Raw genomic sequence first — 26,294 nt, 5'->3', positions numbered from 1 at the left:
GAAGTTCAGAGAGTCGATCTCAGTACCCAAATTTCTAAATTCTAAGTGTTTTGGAACGAGACCCCCTCGACGGTCCGTCGTGCCCATGACGGTCCGTCGTGGGATCCGTCGACCCAGACAGTGATTTCCAGAAATTAACTCTGCTGCTCCAAACGACTAAACAGGTCGTTACAAAAACATTCTATAGATGTAAAAATTGAATAATGATTTAATGGTTCCTATTATTTATTGTTTTTGAAAGACAATCAACCAACCCAAAAAATTCCTAATTTTGAGGAAATGTATATGTATTGTTAACATTCAGCATTTTTTTGTTGCTTATGTTGTTCTTTTTGTGGTCATTTGTTGATATGATTTTAGAAATATAGTCTTGTTCAGTTCTCCAACATATATTTCATTTGTTGAAAGATGTATCGTATATTGCCACATTTTAGTGAAATTTGGTGCATATTCCAACATTCATCATATGTTGTAACATCTCACTTATGCGTTAGGGCGACAAAATGGTCATCTGTAGCAACAAAAAAAAATTTGTGGATACATTTATGTCAACATATGATTCATCTGTGGAAACATAATAGTTATATATGGAAATAGAAATTTCATGTGTGGAGACAATAGATATATATGTGGCAACATAATATTAATTTATGACAACAGACTATCCATCTGTGGCAACATAACGTTAATATTATTTTATGATGAATTGTGAACTCTCAATATTTTTTAACTAACCTTGTAGATGAAATGATACAGAAGCTTCATCCATGACAACAACTCAATCTTTTATTGGTCTTGCATCCTTTTCTAACATCAAATGCACTTTTTGTCTATGAGAAAAATGTGAGCAACAACATGATTATTTTATTAGTCGTGTTAAAAAACTCACTGGTATTTTAAAGAAAATGTCTCATAATATTGATGTTCAAAGATCCAAGAAGAATTCACAGCCTATGAAGTTTACGAGGTTGAAAATATCTATTTTCCAAACATTTTCTATAATTAGTGAGAAGAAAGATAAGGAGAAGAAGGCAAAGGTAAAGAAGTAGGAGAAGGAAAATGATGAGAAGGAGAAGGAGAAGAATGAACAGGAGGAGAAGGAGAATGAGTCATAGGAGAAGGATAAGAAGAAGGAGAAGCAGAAAGAGAAGGAGGAGAAGGAGAAGGAGAAGGAGAAACAGAAGCACAAAGAAAAAGCAATAATGAAAAAGAAAGAGAAGAAAGCCGAAGTCGTCATTTGTGATGTGAAGCGCCAATATAAATTTGAAGGTTTTAACATTGGCGACGAGGGTCCAACTGAACTAATGTCATCCTTCTAGCAATGGATAAACGAGGGTCTTTACAGGCATCATGCAAAAAAGTAAGGTCGTTTAACTATTATTAGTATTTCTTCTTGTTGTCTACTAATAATTTTTTATAATGATTACACAATTGCAGAAAAGACAAGGACAAACACTACTTAGCCAATTGTTCAAAACTTGATTTTATAGTTGTATTTCCAAAGAATAAGGATTGGTTCTACGTAATGTCTCAAACCAATAAGTGCTGGACTGATGAGCTAAATCCATACCCACTTTTATGTTTTGACTAATAGATGAATATATAGACTAATAAAGAGATACACTTGTTTGATGCATTTGTGCAGTATGTGGATGACATTTTTTACTATTTGCATATGAATTCATAGCAATAGACTCATTCTAAATATCGATATACAACTACTAGTTGTTTTTTCAAAATATACATTGACAATGATAGTGTTGTTCTTGAATATGAGGATAAAATCGTTAGCACTATGAAAGAGTTTGGTATAGCTTGTGGACTGCCTTGTCACCTGACAGATGATGTTTATGTCCCTGTAAATAGTAATGGAGACTTCCGTTGGGTCTTGGCAGTCGATGCATTGAAGGACCGGTGCATGAAAATATATTATTCTATGTCCTCATCTAGGTCTAACAGAAAATTGTCCTCCGAAATTCAAAAATTGTCTACAATATTGCCAAAGTACCTTGAGTTAAGCAATCAAAAAGAGCAAACCAACTGCCCTGTTCTTGAATGTTACCAGGAAAGAACAAATCTAACCCATTCGAAGTCACACATGTTATTGATATTGCCCAACAAGAAAGCAGTAGTCTATAAGTATCACATTATTGTTTACTCTTACAACTATCGACATGTGGTGTTATTATATTTTCTAATTGATGATATACCATATAGAGATTCTGGATTTTTTGTCGCTGTATACGCTGAATTTTTGAGTGATGGACTAGATGTACCATCTTGTGGACTTAGTGTTGAAAGCCTTCGAATGAGATATGCTTTACTCCTATGGAATTATGGCATTTTATAGGCTAGAAATGACTATGTTAGTAACAATGAAGACCCACATAGGCCTGGACCTAAAAAAACAAATATCGATGAATATGTTGTGGTTAACACCATTGATTAATAGGTTTATGTATATCATTGTGAATTACCTTTTGTTGGTAAGTTATATAAAACAATTGGTGAAGTGTTAATTTTTGCCGATAATATTAATATAAATGATTTTTATGATTATTTTTATTTTCTTAGAACAAATGTCAATTATGATGGAATGGAAGAAATGTGGTGTATGTGACAATATATATAACTTCTGTTGTAAAAAACACCACATAATTATCTGCATGTGTACCAACTGAAAGGATACATGTGGCAACATATTTCACAAAAAGGAGATATGTGGTAAGATATGTCACAGAAAGGATATATGTGGCAACTTTATAATATATAACATATGTCAATCGGTATGGGACCCAACAGAACGTATATATGTGGCAACATATGTCACACTTTGAATTGTCAAAATTCAAAAAAATTCAGCTTTAGAACAATCGTCCCTTCATTTTCTCTCTCCTCTTTCTATAAAAGTCGTTTCATATTCCAAATTTTATTTATTTAAACTAATTTCAGTTTTCTTTTCTCTTGTTTCCTTTGTTGTCCTCCTCTCGTTCCATTATTCCTTCCTTCACTAATCATTGTTCTTGCGATATTTTCTAAAACATCAGTGGTAATCTGTTGGATCCTCTTCTACAGCAAGGTGTCATTGTACTCATCATTTCTAGTTTATCGTTGATATCTTCTCAGGTAATATTTAATTAGGATTTGATATTCATGCTTACTTGTTTGCCCTATTTTTAGTGGTTTTATAACTTTTTTGGTTGTATAGTTATTCTTTTTTGAAATATGTTTTGATTTCAAAAAACTTCATTATAGTTCGTTGGATAGGGTTTAGGGAGGGTTTTGTGGTTTGTTGGTTCATGTGTGACATTGAATCGTATTTGTTGTTTGTGTTGTTGTGCATGGTGTTGTGTATTTCGAAAATCTTTATTTGTAGCTCATGTGTGACATTCAAATATTTTATTTTTGTGGTTGCAGATACAAGGGGTACAAATATAATGGCTCATGTCAAAAGAAAAATTGATACATCTGACACAACAAAGATCCAGAAGAAGGCTAGGTCTAAAATTTCTAGGAAGAGGAATGAAAATACCACTCTTTTAGAAGAACTTGCATCTGAAGCAGTTTCTTCTTCTCAAGTAGAACTAGAATTTCTTAAAAAAGAATATGAAGAAAGAGAAAAAAAAAACGAGGTTGTTGATGATGGAGAAAGAGCATAAGTAGTTGAGGAAGAAGAGGAAAAAAATAAGTTGAGGAAGAACAACAAAAAAGTATAGAAGTAGTTGACAAAGAAGAAGGAAAATATAAAGAAGTAGTTGAGCAATAAAAAGAAACAACAAATGAAGTTGATGAAGAAGATCAAGAACTACATGAAGTTTGCAATGCTGCTGGTGATGATGAGATTAATATTATAATTGCATACACTTTCCCTGTGCATCTGCAGCGTAATGCTAATGGTGATAGTCTTATTAGGTCAATATTGGGAAAACCTTTCAACAACTTCAGAGCTATCCTCAAGAGAAATCATTTGGAAGATTTTTTTAGAAGTAGTTGTTTCGGTCATTTTCTAAATTTACCCAATGATACAACTCCATGTTTTCAAATGACAGTGGTTTAGGAACATTTGAAAAGGAGGTTTATTTTTCAAAATCCCAAAAAAAAAAGGATGAGATTGTAATTAATTATTGTGGCATGCCAGTCTTCTTTGGCATAAAAGAGTTTGCCATAGTTACAGGGTTATAATGTCATCTTCCTCTTGAGCCCGTCCCTGAATACATTGTAAAAAAAAGAACCACGAAGAAGAAAGAAATGAGTAAAAGAAGAAGCAGGACAACAATCACTGCCAGTTGACGAGCAGGACTTGATCTCCCTTGTTGGCAAAAGCTTTGAAAATTCTGACTTAGTATATCTGTTGGAACACAAGGATACACCAAGAAAGCACAAGGAGTCATTGTGCTTACTTTGGTTTACACATAATATACTTTTGGCAAGAGATTTCAACAATAACATACAATTTAAATGGGTGAATTTTAGTCAAGATATCAAGGCTTTCAATAACTACCCTTGGGGTCATGAGAGCTTTGAATTAACTCCCCAATACTTGTTGAAACCTTTAGGAGGAAAGACCAGTAACTTGTTTGGATTAGCATGGGCTTTCATGGTAAAGCTAAATGTTCTTAATATTTTTATATTATATTAAATTATTAAACATTTAATTTGTGACATGTTTTCCTTTTTTATAGGCTTAGATTTGAAGTCATTCCTCATTTGACCCATCAAGTAATTGTAGAAGAACATATCTCATCTCCAAGGATATTGAGATGGTTGAGATCAAAAACAAAATCTATCAAAGATGGGAATATTCCCCATATCTTTTTAACTCTCCTCTTGATGCAGTAAGTAATTAGTATATTACACTCTTATGTTGCTACAGATGATTCATCTGTTGCAACATGTGACAGAAATGTTGCTACAGATGCCCATATGTGTCAATTTCACACATTTGTAGCAACATATGACACATATGTTGCAACATATCATCCATCTGTAGCGACATATGACCAATATGTGGCAAGATGTGACACAAATGTTGCTATAGAGGCTCATATGTGTCAACCTATCACACATTTGTAGCAACATATGACACACATGTGGCAACATATCACCCATATGTAGCAACATATGACCCAAATATTCATACGGATGACTCATTTTTATAATTTTAGGTTGTGTATCCATGGATTATCCCACTAGAAAACGAATTTCAAATGCAATGTGTAATTACTCTAGGGTTGGTTGAAACATTATTTGATTCTGTTGTGGATAGAATTAAAATGGAATTGGTTGGAGAAACAACCATCAAAACAGACATAGTTGTTAATGAATTAGTTGTTTTTGATGGTATTGATGCTGGTACTGGTGATAGTGTTGGTGTTGGTGCTGGACAAGAACAAGGGGCTACCTTATTGTAGAAGATGTTGTGGCTTTCTCTATGAGAAGTGCAGGAAACAAGATGAAGATTCTATCATGTATCTTCAAACATTAAGTCAAGTTGTCAATGAATTTAAAAACAAGAGGGGGTTCAAGGGCATTCTATCAAAGAATGTTCAACATTCATATACTCCACAGGCCAAGAGGAGGAAACAATCTTTTGCCAAGGTAATACAAAATCTGAAGAAAAATATGTTTGGAGAATTGCGAATAGACGTAATAGAGGAAGTGAAGGAGTACAAAAAGTTAATTATTTATAAGCGTGCGACTGTAGCGGAAAAACCAAAGTGTTGAGTCAGACGATTGCAAAGGATATTCAGATACAATACTGGATGCATGTTTTTTACAGGACAATATTTCAGGTACATGACAAACCAAAAGTTTTGTGGGAAGACTGGGTAATCCTTCAATTTATAATATGCATTTGTTTTATCTTTTCAATGATACTCTACTATACTCTTTAATATATTTTTATTTCAGTATATTGATGAAATCCTTAACCTCATGCGTCAGAGGCACGAGACATACCCGGAGTATTATGATCCAAAAGATAGGATCCTGGATCTCAACTTCTATACGAACTTTTAAAAAAGACATAAAGAACTGAGCGATGAGGCAACAATAGTTGGTGGCAGAAGCCTTAAACAGGTAGTAAATCAGTTTGAATGGGATGAAGATATTATTGACTATGTCAGGGGCATTAGGCCATTTCATGTAGGCATGGATTGGATTGGTGCAAAAAGGGTTTTGATAGTCATGAACCTGAACAAAACCCATTTTGTGACTCTTGAGATACTCTTACACGAGGATCATATGAAAGTTTATGACGGACAGCTGACGGTATGGAACATGCCGAGTTTTTGACATACATACAACCTTTCTTCGAGTTGCTCGTAAATTGTTGAAGCAACGTGGAATTATGAAGCATTTGCCAGAGAATCTTGTCAATAAACCATCGAAAATTAAAGGTCGAGTGGACCCCATAGTAAAAAATGAAACTGGAGTGGCGTGCGGATCATATTCGCTTGCATTCATTGAGCATTTGATTAGCGGGACAAATATTCAACCTCGCAAAACCTTGTTGTGTGACAATCTAGCTAGTTGGTTGAATGCAATGTGTTTGGGCTTATGAGATAGTATTTAGGAGCTTAAAATCTTGACAATGATGTGTTTGTAATTAAAGACACTATTTTATTTTTATCACTTGTGTTATTTCATTTTATCTTATGTTGAGAGCGAATACATATTATGTGATGTGGATAGTTCTCATATGTAGCAACATATATCTCAGATGGTCAAACATTGCTACATAAGTGGCATCTATCGCAACATATGCCTCAAAAGGTCAAACACTGTTACAAAATGGTAATATGTAGCAACATATGGATCATATGTAGACACATATGCCTCAAATTGTCAAATATTGCTACATAAGGGTCATTTGTAATGACTTACGTTACATATGTAGCAACATAGGCCTCAAATGGTCGAACATTGCTACATTTGAGGCATGTGTAGCAACATATTTGACATATTTAGCAACATACAGATCATATGTAGCAAAATATGCCTCAAATGGTCAAACATTGCTACATTTGAGGCATCTGTAGCAACATATGGATCATATGTAGCAACATATGCCTTAAATGGTTAAACATTGCTACATTTGAGGCATCTGTAGCAACATATGGATCATATGTAGCAACATATGTTTTAGATAGTTGAACATTGCTACATTTGAGGCATCTGTAGCAACATGTGGATCATATGTAGCAACATATCGATCATATGTTGCAACATATGTCTCGAATGGTCAAACATTGCTACATTGAGACATTTGTGGCAACATATGGATTTTATGTAGCAACATATGAAAAAACTACGTTTATTTATTTCAACAACTATGATAAGAAAAAGTAAATATTGGACCAGGTATTCAAAACTACGTTTATTTATTTCCAAAACTATGATAATTTTAATGGTTGTACACAACTACATAAGAATTTTCCATTCTCTACAATATTCTTTTTGATAATGCTTAATAATACCAGAGTAAATCGACAAACAACAACGAGATTAGCTTCTATATGCTACAACATTTGGTCTTCTTCTCCTTCATCCCCCATTCGTTACTTCGTTTAATACGACTTTCATTGTCACGCCCCGAGCTACCCCCGAGACGCAGACACAGAACCTAGGACCACAAGTGATCCCAAGCTAACACTGCTGGCATGATCATGAGCTACTAAAGAATATAAACTGTTGCAGAAACTAAATCATAATTTTAAACTGAAAAAATGGGGAATACCCATATTCTATAACTGAGATATTTTAAAAAATTAAGTTTAATACAGAGGAAATATTAACTCAATATAAAGCTAAAACTAGCTATATCTGAAAATAGCCTGTAAACTGGACTAGAAATATTGGGATAAGCACTAGCTAAATCTAGAAAAAATGAAACTAAAAGACTAAATACTGAAAAAAGAAACTCATGACTATTGTCCTTAGAGAATGAAGACTCACCACTGAATCTACTGAACTGAAGATCATAAATCAATATATGCGTGATCTTGATACTGAAAACTTGAACCTACATCACGAGAAAATGTAGGCACGTATGCGTCAGTACTTGAAAGCTACTGAGCATCTAGGATAAAATAAAGTTGCAATAAAACATAACTTAATAAGCACAAAAGCAAGTATATTTATCTGAACATGATATAGATAGCTAACTGAATGCAATGACCAATTTATAACATGCTGAAACTGAATACTGAGTATACTGATAAATGGTCAATGCAAGAGAGTCTGATTGAACTGTGGGAGCTACTAATAACTGATAATAAAATCTCATGAGCTAAATATGGAGTCCGATGTTTACGCCTCATCAAGAGGACCCAATATATCCTGCCAAAGGTATAAATGCATGCTGGCGTGATCACTAAACTGATGACTATAGGGGGGGGACTTACAACCTACTTGGATAGTAGTTCTGGGACTATTTTGTTACGTTGAACCCTAGTCTAACTCGGTATTATGCTACTCCTAATAAATTAAGTGATTAGGACATTATGATTAAATTTCTATAAATACTGGATAGCGCAAAAGTGAACATGCAAACTGGGAATGCAACAATTAATATGACAATTATGCATTTATAACTGAGGCATGTGTATCTAAATAATTGAAATATTTGACCTAGCATGTGTTAATCAAGAACTTAAGAAATACATAGCTAGGGTTCTGAAATTCATGCAATGATCTGAGTAGTAACATTGAAATCTGATAAAAAACATATAACTAATTAATAATGAAGTTCTGTTGAAGTTTTAGAAACCCTAGATCTAATCATGGTATGGGAATCAAGAATTGACGAAAACTAGGGACCCAATGGGTGAAAGGAACCCACAGTGAAATCCCACATACATGGTGATAAAATTCACGGAGAAACACTTAGATTTCAGGGCTGGAACCGCAGGAAACTTGCTGCGTTCTTGAACTAGGGTTCTTGACCTTTTCTCCTTTCTTGGTTCTAGGTTTCTAAGTTTTGATTAATGATTTGAGTTAGGTAAGTTTTTTTGTTATGTTTCCAGGCTTAAACTGACTAAAATATGACGATTTAGGGTCAAAATGACGTATCTCAGGGTTTAAATGAAGTTAGAAAAGACCAAAAGACCCGTGGTAAGTTGTGGCGAACCAAACGACAACCTAGACAGACGGTCCGTCGTTCCATCGATGGTCCGTCGTTTGGCCTGTAGGTTGGGCCTGTTCGACGGACCATTATTAAAACGGGCATAACTTTTTACTCGGAGGTCTGATTTTAGCAAGGTTGGTGGCTATGGAAAGCTAATTCAATTATTTATCTTTGGGTAGTTCATGGTACATATAATTTATTTTGTGTTAAGAGTTATGACAATATCAAGTTGACCCAACTGTATTTTCTCCCTAACTTTCTGCTATTTCTCACCTACGGTCCGTAGGTCCATCTACGGACCGTGATGGTCATCCGTGGCTCTTGTCAGAGAGTGGGTGAATGGGGTGTCGATTGACAGTCACAGACTATGACCATAGTTTGACCTACGGACTGAGGTCCGTCCATCAATCATGACTTAACCAAATTTTCTTGGGCTGAGATCTTGGAGGTTTCTGACCTCATTGACGGATGTGTAGGACAGACCGTGGGTCAGTCTATGGTCTGTCGATGGCCCCGTTGGTTGCACTTGCAGATTTTTCTGAAAAGTTGGTTTTTGGTCTATTTTGGATACGTGTGTTACATTATCTCCCCCTTGAGAACATACTTCCTTGAATAAGACTAAACTAGATCCAATAGAGGGAGAGAGCTGCAATCCTACTACTAAACACTGAGAACTGACTTTCTCACTGAATTGATTTTTGAGAACATGCAAATACGCTGAAAATGCAAGTAAAAATTGAGAGAACATGATTCTAAGACTGAATTTACACACGAATGACTGGAAAACTGAAGAGAAGCTATTACCTCAAGCTGGAGTGGAATCGGAAGGAAGGAGGTGAGGATACTTGGATTTCATGGCTGCTTCTACTTCTCGAGTAGCTCCCTCTACGGACTGACTCCTCCACAAAACCTTGACTGTTGCGATTTCTTTATTTCTCAACCTTCTAACCTAACGGTCAAGAATCTCAACTAGCACATCCTCATAAGAAAGAATATCATTCACCGCCACACTCTCTAATGGCACTACAGAGTCTGGATCGTCCACACACTTCTTCAAGAGTGAGATGTGGAATACCGGATGCACTACTACTAGTTCTGTTGGCAACTCTAACTCATATGCCACCTTGTCAACCTTTTTCAAGATCTTGTAAGGGCCTACATCTCTAGGACTGAGCTTCCCTTTCTTGACAAATCTCGTCACCCCTTTCATAGGTGATACTCTTAGGAAAACCCAATCATCCACTTGGAACTCTAATTCCCATCTTCTCACATCTGCATAAGATTTCTGGCAACTTTGGGTTGTCTTAAGTCTATCTCTAATGAGTTGAACTTTCTCCATAACATAAAGGACTGAATCTGGCCCTATTAAAGCTGCTTCACCTACTTCAAACCAACCAACGGGAGATCTACATCTACGCCCATACAAATCCTCATACGGGGCCATCTGAATGCTGAAATGGTAGCTATTGTTGTAGGCAAACTCAATAAGAGGAAGGTGATCATCCCAACTACCTTTGAAATCGATCACACAAGCCCTCAACATATCCTCTAGGGTCTGATTGGTACGCTCTGCCTGTCCATCTGTCTGCGGATGAAATGTTGTGCTAAGGTTAAGTTGAGTACTAAGACCCGTCTGATATGAATTCCAGAAATGAGAGATAAACTGAGTACCTCTATCTGAGATGATAGACAAGGGAACCCCATGCAACCTCACAACTTTATTAATGTAAAGCTTGGCATAGTCCTCTACCGAATCTGTAGTCTTGACCGCCAAAAAGCGAGAAAACTTAGTCATCCTATCAACTATCACCCAAATAGAGTCATGGTGTCTGCGAGTATACGGTAATCCTTTGATGAAATCCATGTTGATAACTTCCCACTTCAAGTAGGAATGTCGATCTCTTGAGTCATACCTCCTGGTCTCTGATGTTCTACCGTGACTTGCTGGCAATTGGGGCACTTACTCACAAAGTCTGCTATATCCCTTTTCATGCCATTCCACCAATAGACTACTCGCAGATTGCGGTACATCTTAGTGGCACCTGGATGAATAGAATAACTAGAGTGATGGGCTTGTGCAAGAACATGTTGTCTCAACTCGCCCATATCAGGAAAACACAATCTCCCAGGTAGTGAAGTACACCATCTCCCCCTTGGGAGAAAATCTCCACTCTTTGATTATGGACTGCACCCTTAAGTTCAAGCAAGATTGGATCACTGTCTTGCTTTTCCTTAACCTCCACTACCAAAGAAGATTCTGCCCTATTCTGAATTGTTACACCACTATCTGATATGGTCATAAGGCGAACTCCTAAACGAGCAAGCCTGTGAACATCCTTCACTAGCTCCTTCCTTTCTTCCTCAACGTGGGCTACACTACCCATAGATGATCTACAAAGAGAATCTGCTACTACATTCTCCTTACTACGATGATAATGCACATTCATGTCATAATCCTTAAGGAACTCAAGTCATCTCCTCTAGCGAAGATTCAACTCTTTCTGGGTGAACACATACTGAAGGCTCTTATGGTCAGTGAACACATCTACATGAACACCATACAAGTAGTGTCTCTATATCTTGAGTGAAAACAACACTATTTCAAGCTCGAGGTCATGAGTTTGATAGTTCTTCTTATGCACCTTAAGCTGTTTAGAAGCATGCGCTATAACCTTATCTCGTTGCATCAACACACAACCAAGGCCTACTCTTGATGCATCACAATAGATCACATAACCATCTGAACCCTCTGGTAGAGTCAAAACAGGATCCGTAGTCAATCTAGTTTTAAATTCTGTGAATCTTTTCTCACAATCATCTAACCATCGTAACTTGACCATCTTCTGAGTCAACCTAGTCAATGGTGAGGCTATGTATGAAAATCCTTCCACAAACCTTCTGTAATAACCCGCTAGATCTAAGAAAACTTCTGATATCTGTAGCAGAGGTAGGTCTGGGCCACTATTTCACTGCTTCTATCTTCTGCGAATCCACTCAGATCCCCTTGCTAGATACAATGTGACCAAGAAAAGCAACGGATTGCAACTAGAACTCACATTTGCTAAACATAGCGAATAACTGGAGGTCTTTGAGAGTCTGCAGAACAACTCTCAAATGACTTGCATGTTCTTCCTCATTCCTAGAGTAAATGAGGATATCATCAGTAAAGACGATAACGAACAAGTCCAAGTACTGTTTGAACACTCTGTTCATCAAATCCATGAAAGTTGCAGGAGCATTTGTTAGTACAAACGACATAACTAATAATTCATAAGGACCATACCGATGTTTGAAGGCTGTTTTCGGAATGTCACTATCTCTGACTCTAAGCTGATGATAACCCGATCTGAGGTCTATCTTTGAGAAATGGCTAGCGCCCTTAAATTGGTCAAACAAGTCATCAATCATGGGGATGGGATACTTATTCTTGATTATCACCTTGTTCAACTGTCTATAGTCAATGAACATTCTGAGAGAACCATCTTTTTTTTTACGAACAACACTTGTGTACCCCATGGTGAAATACTAAGTTTTATGAAGACCTTATCTAGAAGGTCTTTTAAATGCTCTTTCAATTCCTTAAGCTCTGCAAGAGCCATTTTGTAAGGAGGAATAGAAATAGGCTGGGTATCTGGAAGGAGATCCATTCCAAAGTCGATTTCCCTTTCAGGAGGGACTCTGGGAAGATCTTCTGGAAATACTTCTGGAAACTCAACGATTACTGGAACTGACTCAAGAGTTGGGGTTTTAGAGCTAGAATCCTTAACCCAAACTAGAGATAGAAATAACCTTTAGAGATCATCATTCTGGCCTTAAGGTAAGAGATAAAATCGACCCATCGGCACTAAGCTACTACCCTTCCATTCTAGGATTGGTTCTTCTTGAAACTGAAAACGAACAATCCTAGTTCTATAATCAACTGAGGCATAAAAGGAATATAACCAATCCATGCCTAGTATGACATTGAAGTCTATTCTTTTTAACTCTACAGGATCTGATGAGGTGACTTTTTGATAGACCGTGACAGGGCAATTTATGTATACCCATCTAGCTATAATTGTGTCATCGACTGGAGTAGAGGCTAGAAAGGTAATGAGAGAGTTTCTGGATTAACACTGAATTGGACTGCTATGTAAGGAGTCACAAAAAAATAGTATCCCCTAGATCTAACAATGTATAAAACATCAAAGTCAAAGACACGTAACGTACCAGTAACTACATCAGGAGAACCTTCCTGATCCTGGCAAGCGTGGAGAGCATACAACCTGTTCTGGCGCTGACCACCACCTATACCAGAGGAGTTACCCTGCTAGGTCGGGTGACTGGCTGGTGTTGTTGATGTCGTAGATTGAGCTCTACTATTAACACCTCCTTGACCCTGTCAAGAAGGACAATCCCTCAACCTGTGACCAGATTGACCGCGCCCAAAACATCCTCTTTTCCTACAATACACTCGCCCGAAGGTTCTCACCAAACTTAGGGCAAGTGGGAACTTGGTGCCTAAAACACTTCCCTGAGATTTAGATCCTATTGCTCTACCCTTCTAGTCATACGTGTTCTTGGAGGATGGAACACTAGCTGACGAAGGGTTGGGAGCTGAAAACTTCTCCTGACTCTGCTAGCGATTTCCACCACCCGATTTCTGCTGACAATAGTCATAGTTCCCAGTCATAGCGTTCTTATTCTCCTTAGCATGTTCCCTAAACTTATCACCCTCAACCTGCTGAGCATGAGTCATGATCCTAGAGATGTTCATGTCGCCAAGTTACATAGCACTTCTGCACTCAATTTTCACCAAATCCGACACTCCATAAAAAATTATTCATATGAGCGCTGGAGTCAACAACCATGTGAGTAGCATACCTTGAGATTTGGTTAAACTTCAACCCATCCTCTTGGACTGTCATGTTACCCTGCCTCAAATTCATGAATTCCTGAGCCTTTGCCTCCGTCAATTCTATTAGGAAAAACCTGTCGAGAAAAGTCTCACTAAAGCAATCCCAAGTGATAGGAGCCGCATTTGCACCCCTTTTCTCCTTCCACTAAGTGTACCAAATATGAGCAACATCTTTCAACTTGTATGATGCCAACTCAACCTGATCATTCCCTGTGACTTGCATTACCTCAAAGGTTTTCTTGATCTCATCCAAAGAAATTTTGAGGTTCCTCATTAGTTTGTGATCCTAAGAAATCAGGTGGATTCATCCTAACAAAGTCACGGACCCTTGCTGCTACTGCTCCACCATTTTCATTCACAGAGCATGAACCCGATTGTTCTGGTTAGTTATACTCTGAGCCAACATCTGTATGGCATTCCTGAACTCTCAGCATTAGAGACTTCTTGATTAGCTGTGTTTGCATTCCTAGCATTCGCATTCCTAGTATTAGCTCTACGAGGAGGCATGATTTGAAACGTAAAACGTCAAGGTAGAATGGAATTAGATCATACCTTACGCACGATAAGAGTAACAACAAAGTGAAGTTTTCTTAAAACACTTCATAGTTAGATGTGGTGCACTTCACACCCATAAAAAGAACTCTACTTAGTGCGGCTTTTCAGACATCCTACGACTCTTGAACTAGTGCTCTGATACATAGTTTTGTCACTCCCCGAGCTACCCCCCGAGATGCGGACACGGAACCAAGGACCACAAGTGATCCCAGCTAACCTTGTCGGCATGATCATGAGCATACTAAAGAATATAAACTATTGCAAAAACTAAATCATAATTTTATACTATAAAGATAGGGAATACCCATATTCTATAACAGAGATATTTTAAAACAATGAGTTTAATACAAAGGAAATATTAACTCAATACTAAGATGAAACTAGCTATGTCTGAAAAAGCCTCCAAACTAGACTAGAAATACTGGGACAAGCCCCAGCTGAATCTAGCAAAATCTGAAACTAAAAGACTAAATACTAAATAGAAACTCATGACTATTGTCCTCGGAGAATGAGGACTCACCACTGAATCTACTGAACTGAAGATCGGAAATCGATCTATGCGTGATCTGGGTGTTGAGAACCTGAACCTACATCCGAGAAGATGTAGCGCAGGTATGCGTCAGTACTTGAAAGGTACTGAGCATTTAGGATAGAATAAAGCTGAAATAAAACATAATTGAACAAGCACGAAAGCAAGTATAATAAACTGAACATGATATAGAGAATTCTGAGCTAACTGATGGAATGACCAACTTATAACATGCTGAAACTGAATACTGAGTATATTGATAAATAGTCAATGCAAGAGAGTCTGACTGAACTGTGGGAGCTACTAATAACCAATAATAAAACCTCATGAGCTAGATATGGAGTCTGATGTATAAGCCCCATCGAGAGGACCCAATATATCTTGCCAATGGTATAAAGGCATGATGGCATGATCACTAAACTGATGCCCACATAGGGGACTTACAACCTACTTGGCTAGAAGTTCAGGGACTATTTGGGTACACTGAACCCTAGTCCAACTCGGTATTATGCTACTCCTAATAAATTAAGTGATTAAGACATTATGACTGAATTTCGGTAAATATTGGATAGCTCAAAACTGAACATGCAAACCGGGAATGCAACAATTAATATGATAATTATGCATTAATAACTAAGGCATGTGTATCTGAATAATTGAAATATTTGACCTAGCATGTGTAATTCAAGAACTTAAGAAATACATAGCTAGGGTTCTGAATTTCATGCATGAATTTGAATAATTACATGGAAATTTGATTTGGAACATATAACTAATAAATTCAGGAAAAACTGTTGAAGTTCTAGAAACTATAGATCTAATCATGATATGGGAATCAAGAACTAACTTAAAACTAGGGACCCCATGGGTGAAAGGAACCCACAGTGAAATCCCACATACCTGGTGCTGAAATTCACGGAGAAACACTTAGATTTCGGGGCTGGAACAGCTGGAAACTTGCTGCGTTCTTGAACTAGGGTTCTTGACCTTTTTCTCCTTTCTTGCTTCTATTTTTCTGAGTTTTGACTAATGATTTAACTTAGGTAAGTTTTTTTGTTATGTTTCTAGGCTTAAACTGTCTAAAAAATGATGATTTAGGGTCAAAACGCCGTATCTTAGGGTTTAAATGAAGTGGTAAAAAACCAAAAAAACCTGGCTAAGTTGCTGTTAGATCAAACGACAACCTGGACAGACGGTCTGTTGTTCCATCGACGGTCCGTCGTTTGGTCTGTAGGTTGGGCCTTTTCGACAGACCTTTACTAAAACATGCATAATTTCATACTCAGAGGTCTGCGTTTAGCAAGATCGGTGGATATTGAAAGCTAATTCAATTATATATCTTTGGATAGGTCAATAGACACCTAATTGATTTGGTGCTAAGAGTTATGACCATTTGAAGTTAACCCAACTGCATTTTCCCCCTAACTGTCTGCTATTTCTCACCTAAGGTTAGACCTACCGACCGTAGGTCCATATAAGGACCGCGCTGGTCATCCGTGGATTTTTTTCATAGATTGGGTGAATGGGGTGTCAATCGATGGTCGCGGACTACGGACATTAGTCTGACCTACAGATGGTAGGTCTGTCCGTCGATCATGAATTAACCAAATTTTCCTGCGCTGATATTTGGGTGTTTCTGACCCCCTTGACGGATGTATAGGACGCCCCGTGGGTAATTCTATGGTTCGTCGATGGCCGTGTTGGTTGCACCTACAGATTTTTCTAAAAACATGGTTTTTAGTCTATTTTGGATACGTGGTGTTACATTTATCATCAGTTTCCAACTCTTTAATTTGAGAATAACGAACTTAGATCGTTTATCAAAATCTTCACGAACCCTCCGTCTAAAGAAGTTGAATGCATTCTCCTAAAACACACACCACAAAGAAAGAAATTTAAATTTTTTAAAAAAAACAAAATAAAGAGATCTCAAGTTTCCAAAGACTAATATGTTGAAATGTACATACACGAAATCGTGGACAATACAAAAATCTTTGACCGGAATTGTCCTTCGACTATGAAGTTTGTATTGAAAGTAAGTCTCCATGTTTGCAATAGATTTTGACACCCAACATGGTATCATTTTCATCATTGAAAATTTAATCTAATATCAAATTTGATATCATATCAAAAGTAACAAAAACAAACAAAACTCATTCACTAGATCTATAGTTCAAAGAAGTACATTCTTACCCAACAAGTATATTGCAAAATTAATGATTTCATAGATTTAAAGATACGGGAATAGAAAAGACTGATAGATAAAAGATTGATGAAATAAAATAATATCATTACGTCCCATGCACTCGAGAGATCCTAGATCCATGAGAAGCAAGAGGTCGTATCAGAGAGAAAGAGAGAGAGAGAAAGAGAGAGAGAGAGAGAGAGAGAGAGAGAAACACCAAGACCGAAGTGTCAAGGATAAAGAAATTGAAAACCCTATTTTTGAAATGAAAAACCTAATTTATGTATATATATATATATACATAAATTGGGTTAGGGTAGTTAGGGGCAGGCGTGTGCACGGCTCCATCCATGTGGGGCCCAACTTCCTAACAAACTCTATACTCTAACTAACTGACCTAACTAACTAACTAACCTAGGACAAACCAAAAATAACTAACTAAGGGATCCGACAACCTAAGACCTAGTCGGGTGACACCAAACCGTGTAACTAACTAAGAGACAACCTAGTACCTAACCTAGGATGGTCCAAAAGGGTTAGTTATCGTCCAAATGACTTACGGGTACTTTAGTAATTACCTTAGGTTCCTTAATTAATTAAATTATAAACTTAATTAATTAATTAAAAATCATTATGTTGGCCGAAACACTTAGGAAAATTTCAGATTTGACTAAGTCAAGTGTTCTCCTATGTCTAGGCAACTTAGGAGGGGCGTTTTAGTTATTAACTAATTAATTATTTAATTAACTTAATTTGTCTAAGTTGAACTAGTCAATATCAATTCCTAAGACTTAGACTCACGTTAAAACACTAGGAAACTCACGACTCAAAATAGTATGCAATCGTGAGAAAAACAGTGAGCAAAACGTAGAAAAACAGAAAAGTTCTCTTAGGCGATTCCAAGGTATTCTTCAAGGTTTTCGTGCAAGGTGATATTCTTAGATTCAATTCTACATAAGGTATGGGTTTTATATTTTGGAATTATTTCTCCAAGAGGCCTTTCAAACGTTATGAATTCATGAATGACGAAACCAGGGTTGTTCCCAATGATATTGTTGACGTCCATCTCCTTAGTTATCCTTGTTTTCGATTCTATAAGTACATATAGATGTAATATCGAACATGTTGTTTGTATGTGGTTATAACTGATCATTATGTCTAGGTTCTTGATTTGTTAATGACTAATGAGGCCTATATACTTGATTCATATGATTAGGGTATTAGTTATATGAAATAAAGAATGATGTAATGCTTAATTGTGCTCGAGAATATGAAGTTTGTTAAAATTCGATTATGAAGTTAGCTACTGTTAAATGTCGACTTTCTTATATTGAGGAGATCACTATAATACATTCATGGAAGTAATTGATGTGGCTAGTGAAAAGATAATGAAAATTGTTTAAGTGAAAGTTTCGTTTATGCCAATATATTGGGTAACAATACATTGTCCAAAAAATTGAATGAAATTGGCTAACAATGTTATTTCAAAGATATGATGAAAAAATTGTCTGATGAATAAGTTAAACATAATTAAGCATGACCAGTATAACTTTGAATTCATAACCAAGGGTATGCCAATCATTGGGACAAGTACCAACATACCCTTTCCAAATGAACTATGAAATAAGTAAGTACATTGAACAAAGTTTATAACGTTTGTAAAAAGTGGTGTAAAGCTACCAAATGACATTGAACAATATAAGGTGAGTAATAACATAATTAAAAGTTTAAGAATTATGAAACTGACCAGAATGAGGTGTTAAAAGAAGTGAGACAAGTCTGACTCACTCCTAGACAATTATGTTAAAGAAACTTACATAAGAGGGTGTTAATAATCGTGAGACAAGTCTCATTAACACCAAGATTATAATGTAAGGTTAAACTCATATTTCATCAAGTAAAGAAAGGGATGACCGGTTAACCAAAGAGTTAAGTAAACCTCATAACTAGAAGCAAGCTTCCATAATGTTTGAGTCAACTCTAAAAGATGTAAAGAAAAAGAAGTTGAGAAAAGCACCGATAGACTAGCAATGAGCTTGTGCCAACACATGTAAGACACATGAGATTAGGCTACCACCAAGGTGGATAAGAAGTCTCCGTATGTCTCCTAGTCTTCGAACTATGTTGCCAGCATAGGACCTAGCCAGTGGATTCCACCTAAGAGAGCTAGGTATGATGCGGTTTCACTTTGGCCGGTGAAACCACCTCTTTTCGGTGTGGGGAAGACACTGGATTTCATGCTTAGCTCACATGATCTATGTCGGTTAAATTCTCAACGAAAGTACTCGGTTCACTTTAGCCGTGAGCCACCTCTTTTCGGTGTGGGGAAGTCACTAAACTTGGTCTCACTTTAGCCGTTGAACCACTCCTTTTCGATGTGGGGCAGACACTGGATTTCATGTTAGATCACACGATCTAGGTTCACTTTGACCGGTGAACCACCCCTTTTCGGTGTGGGGCAAACACTGGATTTCATGTTAGCTCGCATGATCTTAATGCTAAAGATTTCTTTAAGAAAGTAAGAAAAAAAGAAGAAGAAATGTTATTTCAAAGTGAGCTAAGAAAGTAAGAGCTTAAGTATGTTAAATCATCTATGGTTGATAAGAATGAATTTTTAGCAAGTTATTGGCTTGTACCAAATCAAGATATATGCTCCAATATCTTCACGTTATGCAAATGATCAAATAATGGGCATAGCCAAATAAAAATTGGCTTATAATGACTTCTTATGTTATGCCAATAAAGGGGAGTAAAACATAATGACTAATCAATGTCCCACAATCTCAATAATATGAAAATGATGAAATAAGTGGCCTAGCCAATAAATATTGGCTTATAAAATTTCATGCCCAATCTAACAAGAATGTAAAGAACAACTTGTAATAAGGGTAGCCAAATCATTTCCTTAGTCTTTTGGATTACATACTTGATTCATTGTAGGTATGGGACTACAATGAATCATTGCACTTGTAAGTAAAACATAAGATTAAAGAGATCTTTGAACTACACAACAACAAGAAGAAAAAGACTAAAAAAGATCTTTGAACTACACAACACCAAGAAGAAAAACACTAAAAAAATAATCTAAGTGTTGGGGAAGGAGCTCCCGGGTTCGGAGGAGCGAATTTCAAAATTTTCGTTCGAGTTGTTCTAAAATTATGTCCATGATTCTAATGTATTATGTTCATATAGAAAATGAGTTGTGTTCTTTGAATGCATTAAAATATGTCATATTTATACCATAATTCACAAATAACGAATTAAGTAAGTCTAGTGACTTCACTTTCCAGAAATGACATGTTGTTATATGAAGAGCATTCCTTGATCATGCATATTCCTTATGTGTATATGTGCATATACCCATACTTAGTACAAGTGTGTACTAACCCTATTCTATTACTATTTTATAGGCACAGGTCAGAGAGCAGATTGAAGACTCATTGAAGCGGTTTGGATCAGCGATCTCCAGACTTTGGTAGGTGCTCTTGAGTTCGAGGATGCTACACCTATCATTCTAGCTTAGTACTTTAGACATATCTAGTGGATGTTGTCCCTAGCATTTCATTTCAGACTTTTATTCAAATATTTGTATTAAATCCGTTTGACAAACTATTAAGATATATTGATTTCTTTATTGAATTGCTTAATTGATTGTAGATTGTTGTTTAATTTGAACTATTAGAATATTGTTCTATCTAGTAATCATATGAAGTCTATGTATACTTCACTATGTTTTAAAAAGTTTTAATTTTTTCTGCAAATTTAACTATATGATCGTGATGAAAGCTAAAAAGAGGCTTGTCTGCGACCTCTGAGAGGTTAACGACGCCGGTTGCATTCAGATTTCAGAATTCGGGTGTGACAAGTACTAACAAATCAGATTTCCAAAATCCGCACCATGTTGGGATCGAAGCGCTGCCAAGGTATGTGGATAAGGTATTTTGTCCAAGTGAAAAATTCTACAAGTACAAGTTCTTCTTTGTAGATCCACAGTAGCAACATCACCATGACCAGTGACACTCAACTTGTAGTTAGCGATTTGATGAGCCAAAAAAATTTTCCCGCGTTGACATATTCCGATATGTCTTTTTCAGTTGAGGGAACAATGCAACTCATGTTTATTTCATCAAATAGGGCGACAATGAGAAATTCTCTTTCAATATCAAACATAGCATTCACCAACTCCGCAATGTTTGGCGTCATAATGTTAAATCTACACAAAAAATAAAAATCAAGCAGAACAGGCAAACTAAAAATAATCTGAAATGAGATGGTACCTATTTCCCGGGAAAAAATTCCCTACTCCATCTGTGGAATCCAAAACGTTCAATAGCTTGAACTGCCTTTTTTTTACCAAATATCTTATTTGATTGAAATGGTCATTGAACTCACATCTATCGTAAGCATTTTTTGCTTTATAAAAATAGGACACTACCTTCAAATTGTGAAAGTTATTTCGAATATTTTCCGCATGGTGTCTCATGTAACAACCATAATGAGATGCAGGGTAGATTCTCGTAACCATCTTTCGAATACTTGGATGCCTATAAGATATAATACACAACTCATCAGTACCATCTACAAAGCTTCTCATATTTTGAAAAATATGTTCATATGAGACATCACATTCCTTGTCCACGACACAAAAAGCCACTGGAAATATATGTTCTCAGCATCTTGTGCCACCGCCGATAGCAAAACTCCTCCATACTTGCTTCTAAAGAATGTACTGTCAATGGCTATTATTTTTCTCATTTCTTGAAAACCAATCATCCAAACAACATATGATACAAAGAAGTACTGGAATCTACCATTTTCATTGAGTGACAATGTCGTCTTGCTTCCTAGTTTCGCAACTTCAAGCATATAACGCTACGTATTAAGCACTACATACTTGTGCTCATAAGTTCCCCTTACATTAGACTTAGCATGCTCCATGCCTTTATAAATCTTATAATAGCTTACCTTAAAACACAATTCTGTGCGGATTTGATTTGACACGTCTCTTGTGGATGGGCCTTTACCATTGGAAACATATTTTCAAAGTACTTGCCTATGACTTATGCCGTGGAATGGGAATTATGGCTTGTAAGATTCTCTCAACCACACATGTGGTACTTTTCATAAATTCTAATGACAAACTTGTCGCTACTTGTAAATTTCACAGCCCTGAGCCACCAATTGCAATCCAGATATGAACATTTAAAGGAAAACACATTGCGAGAATTGATCACCTTTTTCAGTCTTTATTTCAACAAAGAAATTTTCAATGAATTTGCTAGTTCTTGAATGTCATTCCCTTATAAAAACTTGTATCATCATCTTGAACATTTTTCAAACGTGAAGATTGAGAAGCACATGGATTGTTGCTTCCAACTGTAGGTGTAGGAGGAAAGTTGTTCTCAAGGTCAGACCCTTCAGCTTCAGCTTGAGCTTCAGCTTCACCTACACCTTCACCTTCACCTATTCCAATTTCATCATCGGGATTATTAATGTACGCATGATCAAATTCATTATTTAACATATCTAGTTTTCCTTCATCTACATTATGATCCTCCTCGATAGGATTCTCTTCCATGTAGACTCTTAATATGGGCGGTTTCTCTGCTCATCCCAAATAAACAAGCAAAGTAGGTTAATCGGTTTTTCTAAAAGGTAAAACTTTCTCATTATGAAAAAATGGAGAATGTAACTCATGATAAGATCTTGCAGTTTACAATTGTAACCAGAATTTTGAACGACTAAATTGAAGAAATTATCATAAAAATATTTCTTTTAACAAACATCCTTACTGAACCGACTCCTCGTTCTTTTACTATCCTCTCAACGCCATATGAATCAATTTTTCTTCTCGACCCATTCACGATGACAATCATTCCCTACAACCAATGACATTATACATGAAGAAATTAATTTAAAAAATAATTAGAAATTATTTAAGAATAAGTATATGTTGCAACATATCACTATTCTATGGCGAGATATAAGTCATATGTTGCTACATATGACTGTGTTGTTGTGACAAATAAAGAACATGTGTAAACACATTTATGTTATATCTATGTTGTCACATATGACTTTTATATTGCGAAATTTAAGTCATATGTTGCTACATATAACTATTCTGTTGCGATTGAATTCACATTCATATAATCTTCAAATAAGAACCTCACCTTTCAAGTGGATCAATATTCACACTAACAATTCTAATTCATAAAGAGATTGATCACAAAATTCCTTGAAGGTCTTAGATCCCAACTCACCAGCAGATTAACACATCACTACATCAATACAATAATAATTCTCCATAATCATGCATCTATAATGATTCAATTCAATAATCTATATCAATATAAACATAATTGATTGTAACATGATTTTGCAAATTAAAATGACTAGGAAGAAGCTTAAATTAGGAAATACACATTTTTGGAAAGAATTAAAAATCTCGAAATTTATTTAAGTTAGGAAAAGTGAATTTTTGGTCAACTTCAAACGACCATAACTTCTAGCTCAACATGAGTCAGGTATAGTGATATATATGGTTGGAAATACATTGGAGCAATCTTTTCGACGCATCCGAGTTTGCGCAATTTGAGTTAGGATGAATGAATTATGCCCTTTGGAAGTCGGGTTGTTTGAATAAGGAAAGTCCAATCCGAGATTTTAAAGGGTAGTTTGGTCTTTTCCTTACCCAACTTAGTTAATTCCTTTTTTGTAATATTTTTAGGGTCATACCTGACTAGCTTCAGTTTATGCTTTTCAAAAATAGAGTTAGGGTTTTTGGAGAAAGAACACAAGAGTAAGAGAAGAGGAAAGCACGATTCATCATTTCGAGAGGATTTGATCTTGGATTTCTTTAAGGATTTGATCCCTATAGGTATGTGAGTCTCTCATAGCGTTGGATTCATCCACCCACGGCCAAGCATGTACAACTCAGTGAAATTAGTCCTAGAAGAGTTGGAAAATTGATGTTCTAGACATATATTCTTGAATTCAAATGTTGTTATTGGATTAGGATGAATTGAGACATTTATGAAATCCTTTCATAGATTTTAGGGTTTCTTTGAGTTAGTCTTGAGTATACATGCTGGGCATCGGGATTCTAAACAAATTTGGGGAAGATAATCGAATTTAGGTGGATTGGGGCTGAGAATCGAAGAAGGAAAAACTCGAGTAAGGTTTATGAAACAAGTCCGCGTCACAGGCTTGTTCCCCAAGTGAAAAAATATCTGCTCCACATCACAAAGAGTACGTGGACGGCAATGTCTAAAAATTGAATTTCGTGAATAATTATTTAGGAACATCTCTGTGTTGCGGAGTTGTTCCAAGACGGTGATTTTGTAACCTTTCTCAAGTTTAGCTATTCCAAATCATTCCTGAACATCAAGAGACCTTTCCTATCACGAACTCTAATCCCTTAATCCATAACTCAAATTCAAGGAAAGTTAAGAGCAAATTCAAGTAGAAATAAATAGTAAATCCAAGTAGAGTTAAGAGTCAAGGAATGTGAGGTTCATCAAAGTTTTCAAGGGTCTTTTACAAATGTCTTAATTTTGTTTTTAAGACTCTTGTTTCAAGTTAAGTAAAGAACACAAAGTTCAACTCATTTCTTCAAGAGAGTATATCGGGACTACGTATTTTCAAAAAGTACATGTTTTTACATTTTAATAAGAATGGAAACTGAGATTTCCAAAGATTGTTTGGGCTATTTTTCATAAAAGCGTAATAACTTTCTAAATGAAACAAGCAGGGAAACTGAGACTTCCAAGATAGCCTCTAAGCTAAGTTTTTTTTAGCAATAATCTCAAATCACAGAAGAAGTATGTTATAAAAACATAAGAGCCAGTATATCTCGGGAGTAATATTGAGCACTGAACTGGGGACGAGTATGAGTTCAGATAAATCATGTCTCCATAAAACAATGTAGCCATCATGGGTAGAATAGGGTCATACTTTTTGGATGAACCCTTTTCAAGGTAGACTAGTAAATCCATTAGGCAGTTCAGGTCCTTTACCTTTGGCCATGGATAGGATGTGGTAACAGCGTGAGGAGATTGTTGTATATTCAATATAGCTCTTATGTGATGGTTGTCGATTACGGAAACTCCCACAGAATTTATTGTATTTTTTATACACATTAGTTTATTTGTATTTTTACATATGTCTCATAGTCAATTGTATCTTTGTATATACACATACTTGACATCATGTTTTAAACTGTTTTTGTTTATACTGCTCTTGATTTAAACTGCTTAATATTGAAATGAGTTTAGTTATGTTGACTTGAGTTGAGCGAGGTAAGTTCTTTAGTTACTTTCAGATACCTTTCAAGCCTATGTTGTTTTGCATTCTAACTCGCATACTCGTACATTTAATGTAGTGATGCTAGTTGGCATGCATCCTCTTATGATTAAGACACATCTAACTAGGATGAACATTCCAGCGTACCATTGATCCTGTGAGCAGTTCAAAGTTAGTAGGTGAGCCTCATTTAATTCCAGAGGACCTATTTTCATTGCTTTCTAGTTAGTTCATTAGGATATTGTGGAGTTTGTTCCAACATCAATATTAGTTGTTTTAGAGGCTTCATAGACAGTCATATGATACTCATTTAGTCTTTCCATTATCTTTTCTTATTATTGAGACTTGGGTTGCCATTTTTAGCCAAGTTGAATGTTTAATCCTTGAAACATTCCCAATTATTTTTTTATTAGTTCAGTTAAGTTTTTTGATAATTTTAAATGCTATTATTTCTTTAAGCTAAGTTCAGTAAGTCAGGCTAGGGGTTCACTTGGGGCCAACAATGGTCTTCGACTGTCAACCACGTCCTAGGTGTAGGCTCGGGGCTTGACAAACTTGGTATTTGAGCTTAGAGTGCAAGAGTCCTAGGGAGTCTATGAAGCCCGTGTCTGTAGTGTCCTAGTTATCACTATAAAGCGCACTATATCTATAATTAGGAGGATGCAACATTTAGGAAAATTCCATAACTTCTTTCACA

At 36.2% G+C, this 26,294-nt stretch overlaps 1 pseudogene; it reads right to left on the bottom strand.

Annotated features, from left to right (window-relative positions):
• The window catches only part of LOC114076477, a 96,432-nt pseudogene that overhangs the window by 33,078 nt on the left and 37,060 nt on the right, over window positions 1-26,294 (bottom strand).

This window comes from Solanum pennellii, chromosome 3, assembly GCF_001406875.1.
Source record: "Solanum pennellii chromosome 3, SPENNV200".
NCBI lineage: Eukaryota > Viridiplantae > Streptophyta > Magnoliopsida > Solanales > Solanaceae > Solanum > Solanum pennellii.
The sequence above is the reverse complement of the archived record's forward strand: the minus strand, read 5'-3'. Positions and strand labels throughout refer to the sequence as shown.